The sequence below is a fragment of the Aquarana catesbeiana genome, linkage group LG12 (genome assembly GCF_042186555.1).
Source record: "Aquarana catesbeiana isolate 2022-GZ linkage group LG12, ASM4218655v1, whole genome shotgun sequence".
NCBI lineage: Eukaryota > Metazoa > Chordata > Amphibia > Anura > Ranidae > Aquarana > Aquarana catesbeiana.
In genome coordinates, this window is record NC_133335.1 from 234,361,419 (window position 1) to 234,380,125 (window position 18,707).

Consider the following 18,707-nt stretch of genomic DNA (forward strand, 5'->3'; position numbering starts at 1 on the left):
CGATTCCCCCCCCCGATCGCCCCCCGATCCCCCCCCAATCACCCCCCCCCCTGTCACAAACTGACACCAGCAGGTTTTTTTTTTTTTTTTTTTTTTTTTCTGATTACTGTATTGGTGTCAGTTTGTGACAGTTACAGTGTCAGGGCAGTGAGTGTTAGGCCCCCTGTAGGTCTAGGGTACCCCCCTAACCCCCCCTAATAAAGTTTTAACCCCTTGATCACCCCCCGTCACCAGTGTCGCTAAGCGATCATTTTTCTGATCGCTGTATTAGTGTCGCTGGTGATGCTAGTTAGTGAGGTAAATATTTAGGTTCGCCGTCAGCGTTTTATAGCGACAGGGACCCCCATATACTACCTAATAAATGTTTTAACCCCTTGATTGCCCCCTAGTTAACCCTTTCACCACTGATCACTGTATAACCGTTACGGGTGACGCTGGTTAGTTTGTTTATTTTTTATAGTGTCAGGGCACCCGCCGTTTATTACCGAATAAAGATTTAGCCCCCTGATCGCCCGGCGGTGATATGCGTCGCCCCAGGCAGCGTCAGATTAGCGCCAGTACCGCTAACACCCATGCACGCAGCATACGCCTCCCTTAGTGGTATAGTATCTGTACGGATCAATATCTGATCCGATCAGATCTATACTAGCGTCCCCAGCAGTTTAGGGTTCCCAAAAACACAGTGTTAGTGGGATCAGCCCAGATACCTGCTAGCACCTGCGTTTTGCCCCTCCGCCCGGCTCGGCCCAGCCCACCCAAGTGCAGTATCGATCGATCACGGTCACTTACAAAACACTAAACGCATAACTGCAGCGTTCGCAGAGTCAGGCCTGATCCCTGCGATCGCTAACAGTTTTTTTGGTAGCGTTTTGGTGAAATGGCAAGCACCAGCCCCAGGCAGCGTCAGGTTAGTGCCAGTAGCACTAACACCCACGCACCGTACACCTCCCTTAGTGGTATAGTATCTGAACGCATCAATATCTGATCCGATCAGATCTATACTAGCGTCCCCAGCAGTTTAGGATTCCCAAAAACGCAGTGTTAGCGGGATCAGCCCAGATACCTGCTAGCACCTGCGTTTTGCCCCTCCGCCTGGCCCAGCCCAGCCCACCCAAGTGCAGTATCGATCGATCACTGTCACTTACAAAACACTAAACGCATAACTGCAGCGTTCGCAGAGTCAGGCCTGATCCCTGCGATCGCTAACAGTTTTTTTGGTAGCGTTTTGGTGAACTGGCAAGCACCAGCCCCAGGCAGCGTCAGGTTAGTGCCAGTACCGCTAACACCCACGCACGCACCGTACACCTCCCTTAGTGGTATAGTATCTGAACTGATCAATATCTGATCCGATCAGATCTATACTGGCATCCCCAGCAGTTTAGGGTTCCCAAAAACGCAGTGTTAGTGGGATCAGCCCAGATACCTGCTAGCACCTGCGTTTTGCCCCTCCGCCCGGCCCAGCCCAGCCCACCCAAGTGCAGTATCGATCGATCACTGTCACTTACAAAACACTAAACGCATAACTGCAGCGTTCGCAGAGTCAGGCCTGATCCCTGCGATCGTTAACAGTTTTTTTGGTAGCGTTTTGGTGAACTGGCAAGCGCCAGCGGCCTAGTACACCCCGGTCATAGTCAAAGCAGCACTGCAGTAACACTTGGTGACGTGGCGAGTCCCATAAGTGCAGTTCAAGCTGGTGAGGTGGCAAGCACAAGTAGTGTCCCGCTGCCACCAAGAAGACAAACACAGGCCCGTCGTGCCCATAGTGCCCTTCCTGCTGCATTCGCCAATCCTAATTGGGAACCCACCACTTCTGCAGCGCCCATACTTCCCCCATTCACATCCCCAACCAAATGCAGTCGGCTGCATGAGAGGCATTTTTATGTCCTCCCGAGTACCCCTACCCAGCGAACCCCCCAAAAAAGATGTCGTGTCTGCAGTAAGCGCGGATATAGGCGTGACATCCGCTATTATTGTCCCTCCTGTCCTGACAATCCTGGTCTTTGCATTGGTGAATGTTTTGAACGCTACCATTCACTAGCTGAGTATTAGCGTAGGGTACAGCATTGCACAGACTAGGACACACTTTCACAGGGTCTCCCAAGATGCCATCGCATTTTGAGAGACCCGAACCTGGAACCGGTTACAGTTACAAAAGGTACAGTTACAAAAAAAGTGTAAAAAAAAAAAAAAAAAAAACACAAACAAAAATATAAAATAAAAAATAATAGTTGTCGTTTTATTGTTCTCTCTCTATTCTCTCTCTCTCTATTCTCTCTATTGTTCTGCTCTTTTTTACTGTATTCTATTCTGCAATGTTTTATTGTTATTATGTTTTATCATGTTTGCTTTTCAGGTATGCAGTTTTTTATACTTTACCGTTTACTGTGCTTTATTGTTAGCCATATTTTTGTCTTCAGGTACAGCATTCACGACTTTGAGTGGTTATACCAGAATGATGCTTGCAGGTTTAGGTATCATCTTGGTATCATTCTTTTCAGCCAGCGGTCGGCTTTCATGTAAAAGCAATCCTAGCGGCTAATTAGCCTCTAGACTGCTTTTACAAGCAGAGAGAATGCCCCCCCCCCCCATCGTCTTCCGTGTTTTTCTCTGGCTCTCCTGTCTCAACAGGGAACCTGAGAATGCAGCCGGTGATTCAGCCAGCTGACCATAGAGCTGATCAGAGACGAGAGTGGCTCCAAACATCTCTATGGCCTAAGAAACCGGAAGCTACGAGCATTTTATGACTTAGATTTCACCGGATGTAAATAGCGCCATTGGGAAATTGGGGAAGCATTTTATCACACCGATCTTGGTGTGGTCAGATGCTTTGAGGGCAGAGGAGAAATCTAGGGTCTAATAGACCCCAATTTTTTCAAAAAAGAGTACCTGTCACTACCTATTGCTGTCATAGGGGATATTTACATTCCCTGAGATAACAGTAAAAATGATTAAAAAAAAAAAAATGAAAGGAACAGTTTTAAAATAAGATAAAAAAGCAAAAAAATAATAAAGAAAAAAAAAAAAAAAAAAAAAAAGCACCCCTGTCCCCCCTGCTCTCGCGCTAAGGCGAACGCAAGCGTCGGTCTGGCGTCAAATGTAAACAGCAATTGCACCATGCATGTGAGGTATCACCGCGACGGTCAGATCGAGGGCAGTAATTTTAGCAGTAGACCTCCTCTGTAAATCTAAAGTGGTAACCTGTAAAGGCTTTTAAAGGCTTTTAAAAATGTATTTATTTTGTTGCCACTGCACGTTTGTGCGCAATTGTAAAGCATGTCATGTTTGGTATCCATGTACTCGGCCTAAGATCATCTTTTTTATTTCATCAAACATTTGGGCAATATAGTGTGTTTTAGTGCATTAAAATGTAAAAAAGTGTGTTTTTTCCCCAAAAAATGCGTTTGAAAAATCGCTGCGCAAATACTGTGTGAAAAAAAAAAATTAAACACCCACCATTTTAATCTGTAGGGCATTTGCTTTAAAAAAATATATAATGTGTGGGGGTTCAAAGTAATTTTCTTGCAAAAAAAAATAATTTTTTCATGTAATCAAAAAGTGTCAGAAAGGGCTTTGTCTTCAAGTGGTTAGAAGAGTGGGTGATGTGTGACATAAGCTTCTAAATGTTGTGCATAAAATGCCAGGACAGTTCAAACCCCCCCCAAATGACCCCATTTTGGAAAGTAGACACCCCAAGCTATTTGCTGAGAGGCATGTCGAGTCCATGGAATATTTTATATTGTGACACAAGTTGCGGGAAAGAGACAAATTTTTTTTTTTTTTTTTTGCACAAAGTTGTCACTAAATGATATATTGCTCAAACATGCCATGGGAATATGTGAAATTACACCCCAAAATACATTCTGTTGCTTCTCCTGAGTACGGGGATACCACATGTGTGAGACTTTTTGGGAGCCCAGCCGCGTATGGGACCCCAAAAACCAAGCACCGCCTTCAGGCTTTCTAAGGGCGTAAATTTTTGATTTCACTCTTCACTGCCTATCACAGTCTCGGAGGCCATGGAATGCCCAGGTGGCACAAACCCCCCCCAAATGACCCCATTTTGAAAAATAGACACCCAAAGCTATTTGCTGAGCGGTATAGTGAGTATTTTGCAGACCTCACTTTTTGTCACAAAGTTTTGAAAATTAAAAAAAGAAAAAAAAAATTTTTTTTTTTGTCTTTCTTCATTTTCAAAAACAAATGAGAGCTGCAAAATACTCACCATGCCTCTCAGCAAATAGCTTGGGGTGTCTACTTTCCAAAATGGGGTCATTTGGGGGGGGTTTGTGCCACCTGGGCATTCCATGACCTCCGAAACTGTGATAGGCAGTGAAGAGTGAAATCAAAAATGTACACCCTTAGAAATCCTGAAGGCGGTGATTGGTTTTCGGGGTCCCGTACGCGGCTAGGCTCCTAAAAAGTCCCACACATGTGGTATCCCCATACTCAGGAGAAGCAGCAGAATGTATTTTGGGGTGCAATTCCACATATGCCCATGACCTGTGTGAGCAATATATCATTTAGTGACAACTTTGTGCAAAAAAAAAATAAATAAATAAATAAATTGTCACATTCCCGCAACTTGTGTCAAAATATAAAATATTCCATGGACTCAACATGCCTCTCAGCAAATAGCTTGGGGTGTCTACTTTCCAAAATGGGGTCATTTGGGGGGGGTTTGTGCCATCTGGGCATTTTATGGCCTTCAAAACTGTGATAGGTAGTGAGGAGTAAAATCAAAAATGTACGCCCTTAGAAATCCTGAAGGCAGTGATTGGTTTTCGGGGCCCCGTATGCGGCTAGGCTCCCAAAAAGTCCCACACATGTGGTATCCCCATACTCAGGAGAAGCAGCTAAATGTATTTTGGGGTGCAATTCCACATATGCCCATGGCCTGTGTGAGCAATATATCATTTAGTGACAACTTTTTGTAATTTTTTTTTTTTTTGTCATTATTCAATCACTTGGGACAAAAAAAATGAATATTCAATGGGCTCAACATGCCTCTCAGCAATTTCCTTGGGGTGTCTACTTTCCAAAATGGGGTCATTTGTGGGGGTTTTGTACTGCCCTGCCATTTTAGCACCTCAAGAAACGACATAGGCAGTCATAAATTAAAGGCTGTGTAAATTCCAGAAAATGTACCCTAGATTGTAGGCGCTATAACTTTTGCGCAAACCAATAAATATACACTTATTGACATTTTTTTTACCAAAGACATGTGGCCAAATACATTTTGGCCTAAATGTATGACTAAAATTGAGTTTATTGGATTTTTTTTAGAACAAAAAGTAGAAAATATAATTTTTTTTCAAAATTTTCTGTCTTTTTCCGTGTATAGCGCAAAAAATAAAAACGGCAGAGGTGATCAAATACCATCAAAAGAAAGCTCTATTTGTGGGAAGAAAAGGACGCAAATTTCGTTTGGTTACAGCATTGCATGACCGCGCAATTAGCAGTTAAAGCGACGCAAATTTGTAAAAAGTGCTCTGGTCAGGAAGGGGGTAAATCCTTCCGGGGCTGAAGTGGTTAAGTTGAAACTTCTCCAAGCTCAAAGCTAAATACACAGGTGAAATGATCTGCAAAGAGGCTGCAGGAGATCAGTAGTACTGAGACTTAATAAAAGGATGAAAAAAGGATAAAAGAGTCATTTTGGAGAAAGAAATAAAACACGACAATTGTTTGTGGTGCAAATCAGCTGTCATCCAGAGTGAGTCCCATCCAGACTCAATAATAACATAAAGATCAGTTGATAAACTGTAACAATAATTAACTAAAATCCACAATAACCTCCAAGGCAGGTTGTTTTCGCTCACAATGTTTTCACCACTTGAGACAAATAGTTGAGATTTCAGATAAATTTGCTGATAAGGAAATACCTCTGAAAGCATCAGAGTGGCCGGATCGGATCTGGAGGGAGCCGGTAAGCTCCAGATCTTTAGAAAGCTGACAGAGCGGTGACAGAGGGCAGATACTTCACTTGTAGGAACTTGAGGAACACATGGAGGTCAGGTGATCTCCTTATCAGATGACTTCAGTTGTTGGAGATACAAGATTTTAGGATGAATTTGATCCCATTGTATACATTTTGTAGATATAAAAAATAGTATATAACCCGGGGGGAAGGGATCTGAGTAGGGTTGCCACCTGTCCAGGGTTCACCCAGACAGTGCGGGTTTTAAATCATGTGTCCATGTTTCAGTCTGCCTGAAAGCCAGGCACATTATTAAGACCAGGCTGTGGCTCCCCAAGTGACCGAGATAGTCGCAACACAAATCTGTTGCCGTCTGGGAGCTGCGGGCGGCTGTCTGTGGGGCAGGTTTGGCATCACCGAAGGGTGGAGTGATGATGTCAGCAAGAGCAATTCGGCAACACCCACTGTTCGCCGCATTCCTACGGTAAGAGTCCAGGGCTTACTACACATGGCGCGTTGCCGCAAGAGGAAATCCGTGCCAACTGAGCATGCGCCAAAGACCCCTCAGGGTGCCAACCTGCACTTGAGCAGAAGACTTGATGGAAAAGGCCAGGAAAATGCCCAGGACGTGCACAGGAAGTGACCTCAACCTGATGGAAAAAGGCGGGAAAATACCCAGGAGGTGCACAGGAAATGACATCAACCTGATAGAAAAAGGCGGGAAACTCCCCTGGAGGCGTACAGGAAGTGACCTCAAACATCTCTATATAAACCCAGCCCAGACACTGCCAAATTGCTGGATTATCTTCAGTCCCCCCTTGCTCCCGTGCTAGTGTGTGATCTGTCTGAACCTGACCTGGAAACTTATTTGACTACTCTTGATTGCTGCTTGCCATTGACCTCGGATTTGTACCTTAATCATTCTACTTCTTTGCCCCTTTTGTACTCAGCTGCCAGATTGGAACCGACCCCGGCTTGGATCTCCACCATTTTTCTTCTGATTAACCCTTTTATGCTTCGTTGCCCAACTGGACTTGACCTCTGCTCGGATCTCGGACTAAGGCTTGCACAGTGCTCCACACCCCTGGCACCGCTGTCACTCGGTGTCCACCAAGTCTCTGTCTCCATCTCCAGAGGCTTTAAGGACCCGAGGTGCAAGGGAGGCCTCCCCACTACTTCGGTCTCACATCAGGTACGTGGCTCTCGTGACACCTACTCTCCTTGGGACACCCAAATATGTCCCAGGTCTTTTATAATCCATAGTGTTTACTGCAGAAAAAAAAATTGCCCTGTGCGGCTAAAGTGTTCAGATTTGGCTTGAAGAAAAGGTGGCAACCCTAGATCTGAGTCATCCTCAGATAGCAAAGGGGATCACCTGAATCCCAAACATTCTGCAATAACGGATGACTAACACAGTACAAGACTCTACTAGCTGCAAGAACATGTAAAGCGTAGACGCCTGCCCATCACATCGACCACCTATGGTCAAAAGTTCAGGTGTCTCCAGTAAAGGGCACTGGAAATATTACATCATACAAAGACATCGTAGACCAGTGGTTCTCAATCAGCCAGGGTACCTTTTGAATGTATGCAAACTCTCAAAGCACCCCAGTCTAAAATGGGGTCCCCCTTCACATCAGCTTTCCTCCTTCACATCAGTGTCCTTACTTTGTAGATATTGTAGACAATTGTGCTCTTCCAACCTTGTGGTACCAGTTTTGGGAAACCCAACAGAACACCTTTGGAATGAATTGAAACACCGATTGTGAGCGAGGTATTCTCATTCAACATTATATCTGGCCTCACAGATACTTTATTGGCTGAGAGTGCAAGGGCAGTAAAAGGTTAAAAAAATTATTCCACAGCTGTTCAGTAGGGTTGAGGTCAGTGCTCTGTGCTGGACACTCGAGTTGATCCACACCAAGCTGGTCAAACTGGACCAGAAAAGGGTCTTCACTAAACGGTTACCATAAATTTGGAAGAGCACAATTGTCTACAGTTTCTGTATGACGGAGTACTACCAGGACACTTCACCGGAGACACCAGAACTCATTGTGGACATTGTAGAGCATTGTCCTTTCCAACCTTGTAACAGTTTGGTGAAGACCCTTTTCTGTTCAGTATGCCTGGATGGCGTCTGCATTGCATTACATTCAGTGGAGCACAGGGGAGACATTGGGGGTCTTTTAGACCTTGGATTTCTCATTAAAGAGAACCTGTAACTCTGTAACCTGTAAAAGATTAAAGTTACCCCCAAGCACATAAACCCCCCCCCCCAAAATTTTTTGGAGGCCTCCCTCACACCCACATATATGCACGTACAAATATAAACGCACGGGTGGGGGGCACGAAAAGAAATGTCGATTGCGATACACATGTTACATATCGCTGCGCACGCTGGAATGAGAGCAATATTTCTAGCACCAGACCACCTCCATAACACTAAACTGATGACCTATAGGGGGCTTTTAAAGCGTCGCTTATGGAAAATATAGGGTACTGACGTTTGTCACCATTTCACGGGCGTATGCAATTTTAAGGCTTGACATGTTGGGTATCTATTTACTCGGTGCAACTTCATCTTTTAGATTTTACCAAAAAAATTGGGTAATTTATTATGTTTGTGTGCCCTAAAATTAACTTTAGTGGGGTTTTTTTTACAGAAATTTAGCATTTCCTAGACTTTTGCGGTAATATCGCGTGACAAAAAAAACTTGGAACTACTGCTGTTTTATTCTCCAGTCTGCTTTCAGAAAAAATAGAATGTTTTGGGGTTTTATGTAATCTTCAGGCCTAAAAGGATTTTCTTTAAGCATGTGTGCATAAAAAAAAAAAGGCTCTGGCAGTGCACCCCAAGGCATGGATGTGAATGTACATGGGTCGCACCGTGGAGCGCTAAATTGGCCAAAAGTAGTACAGGTGCAATTTGTTTCGTTCTGAATTTGTTTTTTTAATGAATTTCGACAAATTTGTTAATTCGGAAATATCCCAGTTAACGTAAACCCGTTTAACAAATTTTTCCGAATATTTGTAAATTCGAATATTCGAAAATTCACAAATTCGAAAATTCGTAAATTAAAAAATGTGTAAATTCGTAAATTCAAAAATTCGTAAATTCATAAATTCGAACATTCGGATTTCAAAAATTCGGAAATTTGAAATTCAGAAAATCCGAAAACCCGAAAATGCGAAAATCTAAAATAATAAATAATAATCACTTAACTATTACTAACTATTAAATTATAGGTATTGGAATTTTCTTTCAAATTTGGCTGCTAGTGAACCTAACGAATACGAATTTATCAGAAGTTACAAATTATCCGAAATAACGAATGCCGTATCTAAACGAATGGAACGTAACAAATTAATAATAATAAATAACAATAATAAAAACGTTTTAATTATTATTATTATTTATTATTAATTAATTCCATTCCATTCGTTTAGGTGCGGCATTCGTTATTTCGGATAATTCGTAACTTCGGATAAATTCGGATAAATTTGGACACATTTGTATTTGTTACGTTCACTAGCAGCCAAATTTGAAAGGAAATTCCATTACCTATAATTTAATAGTTTACGAATTTTCGAATTTATGAATTTTCGAAAAGTTAGTAGTAGTTAAGTTATTATTAGTCAGTTATTCTTTCGAATTTACGGATTTTCTTTCTTATTTTCGGATGTTCGCATTTACAAATTCACAAATTTTCGAATTTACGAATTACGATCACAACGAATGACCCGAAAAAAAAACAAAAAACTAATGAAAGGAAAACAAACACATTTTTTGGCAGTGCACGTGTCTAGTACAGATATTTTTTTTTTTTAGGGTTCTTTAAAAAGTGAAAAATGGCTGCCCGTATGCAAAGAAGAAAAAAAAAAAAAAAACATGCATTGGTGCAGACAGAGAGTTGTGAATGGGCCCTTACTATTTATTATGGGGCATCCGTGACTCCGACCATCATCACCATTTGGAAGACATTAGGCGTGCAGATGAGTGAACGGTTATATATAGCACGGCAATGCTGTAACCACATGGATGGTTCATATGGTAAAAATTATTAACACGGAGTACGTTTAGCCATCCGGTTTCCATCAAGGTCCCCGACTCTTAGACCCAAAGGTGACGTTTCTGTACAGTTAGCAGGTTACACGTCTATGCAATGCATTGTGGGTGTCTGACATTATTAGAGGCTGCAGAGAAGATTGTTTTCAATCAGGCAGACGTCATCGGAGAGGATTACCAGCCAGTGAAGTATATATGTGTAGCCAAGTCACGGCCTCTCTAGGCCTAATGGTGACCTCCAGAGTAAGGGACAGCTGACATCCTTTTATGTAGAGTGAGTTACGAGGCATGGTGGGTGTAATGCAAGGTAGATTAATGGGCGCCAGACGCTTCTTGAATGCAAAGAGATTTGTTTTCTCTTAAACAGAACTGTGGGAGAGAGGGTTGGGGCCAGGACACCCTTAGGTAGATGCAAAGTTAATTTGGTAGACTCCGAGACTTCTATAGGTGGTCAGCCGTGCAGGGAAAGGCACCCAGCCAGACGCCACATCTACATGTGTAGACACGCTGTCTCCTATGGCAACAGTCTTGTAACAGTTTCTAACAAAGGTTGTAATGAACTCTTTCACTTCCTTCACAATCTCCTTTTTGGATCTTCACTGAACTGAGCTCCCAGTCTATCACTTAGACCCGCTGATCCAATGCCACTGGATCTCCTGAGCTCTTCCAATCCTCTCACTGAGTATCTTCCCCAAGCGTCACCCCCCGCGTCCCTGCTGGGTCCCTGGCTTGGCACTCCCAGATACTCCTCAAGCTTCACCCCACTGGTCTGCTCAGTCCCTGGCTTGGCACTCCAGATACTCCTCAAGCTTCACCCCACTGGCCTGCTGGGTCCCTAGCTTGGTACACAATATTGCTCTGCAAGCATCACCTCCCTGGCTTGACATCTGCTGAAGTTTCCCGATTCTTCATCATCCCCGGTTGGTGAGAATTCTGCTCCGGTACTTGCTTCTGTGACTCACGGTGGTCCCTGGTAATAAGGTGGTTGGACCCTTAGTGGTGACAGCTTCCCCTCTACCTCCGACCACAACAGGTTCTCCGGCCGCAGAACCATCACTTCTGGTTGGACTGCAAGTCGCAATCCCAACCCTGCGCTGCTCTCTTGCTCTCTTGCTTCTGGATAGGCCCTCAGACAGCCTAGCAGCCAGATGTACCCAGGAGAGGCCTCAGTCTCTGGCCTAGCAGCCCGGGCAACATGACAAACGTCCAGCCAGACAGTTGTCCAGGTTTCACAAAACCCAGATCACCTGACTTGACCCAAATAAATAGGCTCTCCCAGCAGGCCAAGGGACCCAATAAGATCCCTGCCCATTGGCTGAGACACCCCATCTATTCCTAATCTGTCCTTGCAATGTCTTTGTCTTATCGAATGCTACCAGATACCCAGCCACCTAGTAACAGAAGAGAGAAGTGCAGCAATTCCAGACTTAGGGTAGAATCAATTGATCTCCTATCACTTGGCCAAGGCAACTATCGCTTGGCAGGTAAATTTACTAGCAACCCCTCCTAAACATCAGGGTGCTACATCTAGAAAGTAAATAACTACAAACTGATCATATATTAAAGGGTGTCAAACTAGGTACATGGCCCTGCACAAGAAGAGAGAGAGCAGAGCTGTGGGAGGGAGCTGGCAAGCTCCACCCACTGTAGGCTGCCTGCAGAAAATTACAGGAGGGGGCGGAGACAAGACCAGTCACCCTGTACAAGGAGAGGGCGCAGAACTGTAGGCGGGGCCCAACAGACTCCACCCAATGCAAGCTGCCTGCAGAAAACTACAGCAGGGGGGCAGAGACAAGACCAGTCACCCTACAGGCACAAGGAGAGAGAGCAGCAATGAGCAGTGTTTGTGAACCCGAATAAAGGAACTTGGGTTACCGCTCCAGTTCCTGTGTCCAAAAAATGATGGACTCTTGCTGCAGGCGCTGGCTCGATCTAAAGTGTTCTTCCCAGCTCTATGTGATCAGACAAGAGGAAAAGATCCCAACTGTTGCACTTCAAACAGACCCGATGGTCATGACTAAGCCCTGGGGGCGGGGCGAAACGCGTCGGGGAAGGGGCCTGGATGGAGTTAGGCTTAGACCGCTTCAACTTACATGACTGTTGGGTCTGTTTGGAGTTTGGGATCTTGTCCTCTTGAATGAGTGGTCTTTATTGCAGGAAGTCTCACACTGGATTACTGCACCGATCTGGAAAAAATACACAAAGCTGACCAAAATTCAAGAAGAAGACACATGTCCAGGGGATTTATTATTCTGGAGTTTAGCTTTGAGTTTGGTCATTAGGTGGGCTGAGGGAGGAACACCACAATTTACACAAAGAGCAGAACTGAACCTGCATGCTGGAAGGTCTCTGTGCTGTTGGGTGTCAATGACTCCCTTAGAAACCAAGGTGTGAGTACCGGATAATGCTCCATGTCCATGCAGGCCGTCCTGGTGGACAATGTCTCCAATCAGCTCTCCTACATGAGACTTCTGTGTTTTTTGGCCAATATTTCCCTTACAGAGATTTCTTTATCTGCTACTTAAAACAGAGACCGGTCTGCATGCCGGCGTTGTCACACAAACCTCTGAAAATAGAAGAAAGAACGTATTTGAACATCTGGAGGTCTTATCTCAGTGTGGATGACGGGACCTTTGTAAATCAGCAGAGCAACCAGACCGCCTAGAGTGACCTATCGAGAAAGACACAGCCAAATACATTGTATCTCTGTGGCCTTTAATGTGAAATCATGAGATACAATGTTATAACGAATGTTATCAGGCTGCACACCCAGCTATCCGGCTTGGACCCCTTCCAGGGCAATGGAAATATCTCCAACCACAGACATGAAAGAGATTTGCGGTGCTCGGTAATCTGCCGCGCGTTTTCCAGTGTTTGCAGTGACCGGTTTCAGCGTCCGTTTCAAGTGATTTAATTAGTTGGCACGCGGAGCCGGAATCGCGGCGAAGAGGCACAGGGGGGATCGCGCTTTACATAACGTAACTTCGCAATTGGAAAAATAAAACGGGGCGCAAACCGTTGGCGCTTTAGAAATCCGGGCTGGAGAACGGACACATGGACTGGCAGCGGCCAGCGTTGTACGCAATAACGGACATTATGGGCTTTTTTTTTGTTTTTTAGATATTTGTGCGAGTGTCAAATTAAGGCCCCAGTCACACCTAGCGATTCTGCCCGTAATTCCAAACTGCGCTAAAACGGCAAAACGCTCATTAAGAATAAATGGCACTCCAAATGCAGTGCAATTTAGCTATGAGAACTGTAGCAATAAGAGGCAAACCCAACGAAAACAAACGGAAAAAGACTGAAAATATTGGGGAAAGAAAAGTTTCTGTTATAAAATGTTGTATATAAGTAATGTTTCTCCTTCACTGATGTGCACTGATGAGGCTGCAATTATATGCTGCACTGATGGGCACTGATAGGCATCACCAAGTCCATGGGCCCCGGCTCATAGGGGGCCCCGCGGGCCCCCCCTTTCTGAAAGCCGCCGAGAGCACCTGAGAGCCGCCGAAAGCCACCGAGAACGGCCGGTCTTCTGACCACCTGTTTTAACCCCCTAAATGCATCACCACTATGCTGCAACTACATGCAATGCACACAGTTGCGGGGTGGTTGCAGTGCAGCCCCATTCACCTTCAAGGGTGCCTTGACTGGAAAAAGATTGAGAAACACAGAGGAACCCATCTCTCCATTTTCCTCCTGCAGCTGCTGAATGCCTGCGGGAGGAAGAGGAGGAGAAGCGGGGGGGGGGAGGGAATGGATAAATCATTTCCTTTATATGCAGCCACCCACTTGCAATCTGGCCTGGGCGTTCCGCCACCGGGCTCGGAGGAAAGGGCCCTGTCTAGGGGTCAGGGGGGCCCCTTTATGGTTTCTTGCATCGGGGGGGCCCTGAAGGTTCTAGTTACGTCACTGGATCAGTTGAGTCCGAAGAACACATCGATCACAGATCCCTGCCGATGCGTGCCACAGGGGGGCACGATCATGGGAGCATGGCAATAGACGCCCTCCCGGAAATGTGCAACTGCGCTGTAGCCGTCATTCGGAATTCTCTCGGGTGGACTAGAGGAGAGTGTTGGAGTTGGATTAGTTGTATAGCAGAAAATAAAAATCATCATAGGTGTGCGCAGCCTATTGCATTAAGGTGTGCACCTTAAAGCTCAACACATATGTGTGTGTGCATGTGTATATATACTGGCGGTGTCAGTAGAGCAGGGGATGGTGTCAGTAGTTTTTATTTGTACTATTTTCTTTTTTATTATTTTTACAATTTTTTTTTTTTTTTTACACATTTTTAGGAGCTTTGGTGAAATATCAGGGGTTTAACCCTTTCATGACTAAGCCTATTTTTGAAATTTGATGTTTACAAGTTAAAATCCATATTTTTTGCTAGAAAATTACTTAGAACCCCCAAACATTATATACATTTTTTTAGCAGAGAATCTAGAGAATAAAATGGAGATTGTTGCAATATTTTATATCACACGGTATTTGTGCAGCGGTGTTTTAAACGCAAATTTTTGGAAAAGGAACACTTTCATGAATTTTAAAAAATCCAAACAGTAAAGTTACCCCAATTTTTTTGTTTAATGTGAAAGATGATGTTACGCTGAGTAAATAGATACCAAACATGTCACGCTTTATAATTGCACACACTCGTGGAATGGCGACAAACTACGGTACCTAAGAATTTCCATATGCGACGCTTTAAATTTTTTTTACGGTTACCAGGTTAGAGTTACAGAGGAGGTCTAGTGCTAGAATTATTGCTCTCACTCTGACGATCGCGGCGATACCTCACATGTGGGATTTGAACACCGTTTACATATGCGTGTGCAACTTCCGTATGCGTTTTCTTTGCTGCGCGAGCTCGCAGGGACGGGGGCGCTTTAAAATTTTTTTTTTTTCTTATTTATTTTATTTATTTTTAAATTCATAAATTGTGTTTTAAAAAAAAAAATGTTTTGATGACTTTTATTGCTGTCACAAGGAATGTAAACATCCCTTGTGACAGTAATAGGTGGTGACAGGTACTCTTTATGGAGGGATGGGGGGTCTAAAAGACCCCCCATCCCTCCTTTACACTTCAAAGCATTCAGATCGCCGAAAACGGTGATTCTGAATACTGTGTACTTTTTAAAAACCGGCGCCATTGGCAGCCGAGTAAACGGGAAGTGACGTCATGACGTTGCTTCCGCGTTTACAATTTGAAGGCTGGAACGAAGCCGCCCACAGCCGCCGGAGGCATCAGATTGGTCACCGAGCCTCTGGATCGACCGGGAGGCCCGGTAAGAGCGGCGGGAGAGGGGGACGTCCCTCCCGCTGCTCCGGTATAACAGCCGAGCGGCTTTTAGCCGCATCGGTTGTTATACACGGATAGCCAATCGCCGGCTTTAAACAACGGTACCAGGATGATGCCTGCAGCTGCGGGCATCATCCCGGTATAACCCCGGAAGCCGAGTACGCATATCTGCGTACAGTCGGCGGGAAGGGGTTAAACAGGGAATCTCTGCCACATAGGGGGATAAGGGTGTTATTATGTGGTAATTAAGGGTGATAATATGTGTATAAATGTCATTTTGGTACAGCGGTGTAAGACCGCGCAATTACCAGTTAAAGTAACGCAGTTTTGAATAGGACAAAATGCCCTGGTCATGAATGGGGTAAAACGTTGGGAGCAGGAGAATTATTTTGGGTTGTTCTTTGGTGGTAGGTTATGGTAATAACAAGAAATATACACCTAAATGTAAAAAAATATTTATTTATTTTTTTACTATTTTGGGCCAGTTTTCCTTCAATAATAATAAAATAATACCTATTTACTACCATATGAAAGCCCAATTCGTCCTGAAAAAAAAAAAACGGTATATTCCACCTGGATGCACAAAGTAGTTGTGATGATATCTACCCTTTTACTAACACGGTTCAAAGTTGCAAAATTGAGCTTAGGCATTTCGATTTGTTTTACCCCTTAGGTGGGAAGAGGTTAAAGTCTAGGTACAGCCAGAATTTTTTTTTACATCGTTTTGGATTGAGTAGGAAAAATCTGGAAGCCCTGTGAAGATTTTACTGCTATCTGTGGACCCGTTACTGAGATGTCCCCCCACTTCCCATCCATGCTGACAACGTTTTACCAAACAGGAAGTGAGGGAAGATCTGAATTGAGAGAGAGAGAGACAGAGAGAGAAAAATAAAAAATGAGTAGGGGGAAGGCCTTCAAGTCCAAAGTGGACAACCAACAGCCACCAATGAGATTCAAACATTTACCCACCAACCAATAGCTACGGGGCCTCACAGACAGTTCTGATCTCAGACTTCTCAGAAGGAGTCCTCTCAGGACTTCCTCATAAGAGATGTGACCCACCTTAGTGCACCTGGTGGTGAGACGCTCCATTAGGACACCCAACTGACCAGCGAGCCTTCATCTTCTGTAGTTACCAGTGGACCACCCCATTCCTCGAATGTCCATTTTCAGCGATTTGGCCTTCACCCTCTCAGTTCTTCCGGGTGATTTTCTTCCACTCTATGACACTGAACACCTGCGGCAGGTAGGGAGGGCGGACTGATCTGGAATGTTCCCAGCCATGTGAAGACAACAGAAGCAAATATTTGTCCTCAGCCAGAGCCGCCTCCGATTGTAAAACTTGTTTGCCGGAACAATGAGAGTTTCTTTTCAGTCAAAGAATGCAACCGAAGAACCAACAACTAGAGGATTTAGATGGCTGTTGCTTTAAAACTGAAATCTGAGAGCAATGCCCAAACTTTCACCCTTTTCTCCTACCGTAAGTCCCCTTTCACAAGATATCAGGTGGATCCGGGCGGGCCCCCCGTTGACTCCTATGGGCAGGCGGATGTCAGCGGAGATGTGTCCGCTGACACCCGTCTGCCATCCGATCTGTTCAAAACAGATGTATGGCGATGCGTTCGCCACCCGTCTGGCGGATCAGATGGGATCTGATTTTTGTCCGATCTCTCCATAGAAATCAGCGGGGCTCTTACAGGTCCCGCCCCGCTCAGTGAGCAGAGATGGACCTGTCATCCGATGGTTCAGTGGAGATCAACGCAGCGATCTCCCCCCACTGTTCTTGCGGAGTCCGCTGAACTGAGCCAGCCTGTGTGAAAGCGGCCTTAGGCCTCGTACACACGATCGGATTTTCCGCAGACGAAACCTCAGACTTTTGTCCGAAGGCGTGTGCCTGGATTTTGTCTTGCATACAAACGGCAAGTAATTGTCGGCCAACAAACACGAACGTAGTGACATACTAGGTGGTTTTTCAGCTCTTTAGCGCCACCCTTTGGGCTCCTTCTGCTAATTTCGTGTTAGTAGAAGTTTGGTGAGTGTTGATTTGCGCTTTTCATTTTGCGTTTTTCATTTCGCACTTTTCAGTTCGTTTCTGAACGGCCGTTTCTTCAACCAGACATGATGAAGAACTCTGGAATCGGAGGAGATAACGTGTTATTTATTATTGCCCTTGGAGTTATTGCTTTGACCCAAGTCCAGGAACAGGAGGGGGAGGATTTCTTGGACCAAAAATTGTTTTTTTTTATTAATGGTGACCAATTCTGTCATATGCCTTTACTGCGGGAGCTCCAGGAGAATAATCCGGAAGATTTTCGGAATTATCTCCGGATGACGGACCCCTGCTTTCACCAACTCTTGGCATTGGTGACCCCCCTGTATTAAGATATATTATTATACACATGCATGAGGCTTTTATTTTATTTTTTGGTTGAATAATAATGATTTGATTTGGTATATTTTCTTTACTTTTGGATGCATAGAATTAACTTTTTGGTTAAGTTCTATTGGCAGATATCATGTCTAATTTTATTTGTTTTCTTTTTTTAATGCACAATAAAAAAATTGTGTAGAATAATACTTGGCTGTGTGTTTTACTTCAAATGACAGTTTGGGAGTAGGCAATTACATTTAAAAAAATACAATGTAAAATTAACAAGGGACACCAACATAGTTGTATCTTTGATCTTAAAAACTACTAATAATGGTGTTGTGGTAACTTGCCCAAAAAAAAAAAAAATTAAAAAAAAAAAAACATAATAATATTATTCTTGATATCACTAGAAAAAAAAGCCTTTGAAAATTAGTTTGCAATAACTCCATCAGTATCACCAGCAAAGCAGCTTCATTATTATCCCATTAAAGAAGAAGAGAATTGTGCGCTGCGTTTCCAGATTTCATAATTTGCCGCGTCACGAATGTTAATTCTCCATTACGAACGCTAGTTCACAAGACCGACCGCTTCCGGCTCGTCCTTGCTTCCGAGCATGTGTGTTTGTACTTTGGACTTTTGTCCGACGGACTTGTGTACACACGCTCGGAAAATCCGGCAACAGACATTTGCCGGCGCAAAATTTTAAAACCTGCCATCCAACATTTGTCCGCAGAAAATCCGACAACAATTGTCCGACGGAGCGTACACACGGTGAGATTTTCCGCCAACAGCCCGTCATCACACAATTCCCGTCGGAAAATCCGATCGTGTGTACGTGGCTTTAGAAAGCAGATAAGAGGCAGGACACCAGTGGTGGCCGCTCATACGGGGCGCGGCCCCCCTAATCCATGCGCCCCAACCTCTAATCTCCATGCAGGGCACCTGACGTATGGATTTCAAAGTTGTTGTTTTTTTGAAGCACATGATTTAGAGCTTGAGGCTCTAATTGGCTTGAAAAAGGGTGGGCTCGGGGCGCAAAACACTGCGCCCCGAG

The 18,707-nt window shown here is 44.4% G+C and overlaps 1 protein-coding gene across 3 annotated transcripts in view; it reads right to left on the reverse strand.

The window, feature by feature from the left end:
* Window positions 1–18,707, reverse strand: part of KCNJ16 (potassium inwardly rectifying channel subfamily J member 16) — a 58,804-nt gene that overhangs the window by 28,260 nt on the left and 11,837 nt on the right. The window contains exon 1 of one of the 3 annotated variants that reach the window (XM_073606907.1): window positions 16,345–16,543. The exons of the other annotated variants lie outside the window; for them this stretch is intronic. The gene's annotated coding sequence lies outside the window, so the exon portion shown is untranslated. Of the gene's footprint in view, window positions 1–16,344; window positions 16,544–18,707 lie in introns of those variants that run through there. 3 annotated transcript variants of the gene reach the window in all.